The sequence below is a fragment of the Lotus japonicus genome, chromosome 1, assembly GCF_012489685.1.
Source record: "Lotus japonicus ecotype B-129 chromosome 1, LjGifu_v1.2".
Classification (NCBI taxonomy): Eukaryota; Viridiplantae; Streptophyta; class Magnoliopsida; order Fabales; family Fabaceae; genus Lotus; species Lotus japonicus.
Window position 1 is genome coordinate 131,471,690 of NC_080041.1, and position 3,617 is coordinate 131,475,306.

At 30.1% G+C, this 3,617-nt stretch overlaps 1 non-coding gene across 1 annotated transcript; it reads left to right on the plus strand.

Annotated features, from left to right (window-relative positions):
* Window positions 1–74, plus strand: TRNAT-AGU (transfer RNA threonine (anticodon AGU)). Its single transcript has one exon. It is a non-coding gene; the product is annotated as a tRNA-Thr (tRNA).
* Window positions 75–3,617: the final 3,543 nt, after the last annotated feature.

A 3,617-nucleotide genomic window follows, 5' to 3' on the forward strand; every position in this document is an offset into this window, starting at 1 on the left:
GCTTTCATAGCTCAATTGGTTAGAGCACCCATTTAGTAAGCGGGAGGTCTTGAGTTCAACTCTCAATGAAAGCATATAATAGACTAATAGAGGGAAAGAGACAATGTTTCATTTAGAATAAAAACAAGAGGAAGAACATAGAAGATGAGAGAACTATATTAATTGGTTTTTGAGAAAGAAAAAAAGACCCCAATACTAAGTTTGACCACATCTTAACAAAAAAAAACTTTAAGGTATCTTGCCTATGTGCATTATTTTCTATTTATACTTAGAGCATCTACATTCATCATACTTACTAAAACATCTACACTTCATTTTTTACAATTTCCTATAATGCCACATTATCTACATCACTTTACTAACTTTTTACTCCAACCCAACAATTCATAATAGTTTCTATAGAGTTGAATATATATATATATATATATATATATATATATGGGAATGCTAACTTACTCCCACTTGATTTTGTGAAGGAGTAAGTTAGCACTCAACACCTTTTCCTTTTCACAAAAAGCTCCAACATTTTCTTCTTAAAAGTAGTTACAATTTAGGGCATTAATGTAATTTCAAATTCATTGTATTTTAAAATTAATAATTTCTCTCTCTTCATTTATCACTTTTTTTTTTCCTTTTTCTCTTTCTTCTCCTTTACCTTCTCGGCTTCTTCTTTCATTTATTTGGAAAAATTACTCTCTCTCCTCAAACTAGTTATGTTGCTTACCAGAGAAAACAATCAAAACATCAATGGTGCTTGGCTAGTTGGCTTTATACATTTTCCTAATTTTGGATGACCACAAATGATGAATTTTATGAGAAGAAGATGGAGACACCATGGATGGAAAAAGAATCTATGGAAAAAATGAGAGTGATGTTGTGTGGTTAGTGAATGGGTCTGAAACGTGGAGGAGTTTTTTTCATTAGATGAAATAGGAGGAGAACCGAAAAGAAAGTGGGAAGTGGGAGGAGAGAGAAAATAAATATTTTTTGGATCAAAAATATAAAAAAGAAAATTACATAACTACCCAGGATTTAATTGGCTTGAAAGAAAAGGGTGTTGGATTTTTTTGTCAAAAGGAAAAGGTGTTGAGTGGTAACTTACTCCTTCACAAAATTAAGTGGGAGTAAGTTAGCATTCCCCATATATATATATATATATATATATATATATATATATATATGAGAAATGCTAACTTACTCCCACTTGATTTTTAGAAGGAGTAAGTTAGCAATCAACACCTTTTCATTTAGATAAAATTGTCCCTCACTTTTATTCTCAAGCCCCTTGCAGTTCTAATATAGGATTTTCTCATAGCTCTCAGCAGGGTTGGTCAATAAGTGTAGAACCAAAACATAATGCCATATATTTTTAACAACTTAGCACCTTCTATTTTAAGCAATTAATTAATGTAATCTTCTCTAAAGAGACTTTAAGCAAAAAGCTGTTTACATTTTTTAAACATGGCAAAAGATATATGGAGCCCATGTAAATTTGCCAACTCATGCCACTAATGACTTAACACATCAGCAGTGACATTAGGATATACTACTAATATAATTGCTTAATTCATTATTATATGATCAAAAGCTAGATTGTGGCGGTTTAGGAAGACATATTTGATTCTTTGGGTTGGTGAGAGGGGTCTTCGGTACAGGTCTTAATTCCTTATGCTTCCGCCCTCTCTTGGTGTAACCTCTGCTGTATGGCCTTGCCTTGGTGGCATCTCGTGGTGAACAACGTGGCTGGTGTTTGTCCTTTGCCCTGCGTGCAATGTTTGCCATTTTATTTTTCTATTTTTCCCTTACTGTTCTGTAACAGGTTGCTTCTTACCTGCTTTGTATTAACTCTTATCCTCTATTTATGAAATTCTATTCTCCGTTTTCAAACAAAAAATATTATTTATGATCAGTTTTATCTTCAAATAATCAAACATTTTTCTTTTGAAAATGTTTATTTTTATTTTTATTATTTATTATGAAAAATATCACTTCATTCTTTCTTTAAAAGTAAAATGATTTCATTTCATCATGAAAAACTTTAAAGCCTAAACAAGAGACAAAGAAGAGGAGAGAACTCAAATAAAAATAGGGGCCTAAAATATTACAGAGCAAAAACACAAATGCACACCAAAACAATACTTAACACATGCTCCAACTCAAAAGCAACCTAGAAAAAAACTGCACAAAAAGAAGGCCCCAAAACCAAGAAACAAGCAAACAAAACAACTCCACTCAAATATTAAGAAGAGAATATCACTTTATTCTTACATATCTTAGTTTTCAATTACTTGAATAAAAACTAATTGCCTTAAAACTAAAAATCATAATTGTAAAACCGATTTTTTAAATTTTAAAAATTAGGCCGAAGCGACATTTTAGCTACATTTTTTAAACTTCATTTGTCTTCAAAATTTACATTTAAAAATTAAAAACTCACAACCGCTCTACATGAACCTTAAAAAGTAAACCACAAGCAATGGGAGGTTCCATGCACTGATTCACTTCATGCAGTGTTGACGTTGATCCTTAACTCCCCCCTCTAGGTTCCACATGTTTTTGTTGTTGTCATTAAGAATATCAGCGAATTTTTTATAAGCTGAATATCCAAGGATAACTTCATATGTAATTAGAGGTACAATTGCTTCATACTCTTTGGAAAGAAACGCTTTTGTGGATCATTTGGCTAAGTTTGGAGCTCCGCTGCCGACTAATTTTCTTATGATTCCTAATCCTTGGGATGATGTTGTTCATCTCCCTCCTCATAACATATGCTATAGAAATTAATTTCACTTAAAAGTAGTTTGTCTTAAGTGTTCTCGTTGTTCCTTTCTTTTTTAAGCCTTTTGTGTAAAAATATGTGAAGTTTAAAATTCGGTGCTTCTACCATCAATATCATGTGTGTTAAAAGCAAAATCAAATCACAAAAGTTATGGTCAATGTCGTTCTATATATCTTACGTGCAAAATTATAATATAAAATAAAAAAGTCTATCGAAATCACCCGGCACTAACTAATAGTTCAAAACTTCTTTATCGTGCTTCTACTCCATTATCGTGTTATTGTGCTTCCACTCCATTATAATTAATTTCATCTTCTTCCATTTAAACATATTTTTTCATCTCCATGCTATGTTATGAAATCTTATTTCACTTCACTTCTAGGAAACAATGGTTATGAAGATTCAACAACTCACAAAGATACTTCAGCATCGAGATTAATACGATCAACAACATCAGAGACATCTACTTTCTCTTTGAAATTATGTACCTTATAATTTGGACGACTTATATATATATATATATATTATTTTAAAAATTTTAAAAAATGATAAATAATAAATTCCTAATAAACACTTCAAATTTTAAATTTGATGAGACCATATGTTTTTAAATACTAAAAATATTAAATCTGATTTAAAAAGTCATTATTTATTAAAAATAAAAAAAAAAAAACACACACACACACATATATATATATATATATATATGAAATATAAAATAATTATTACCCTTATTTTGTTGCAACCCAATAAATTCAATTTTGAAGCATAAAAATAATAAAAAATAATTAAATTAAATGATGTCATATATTCACGGAAATGCAAAATAATTCAGGAA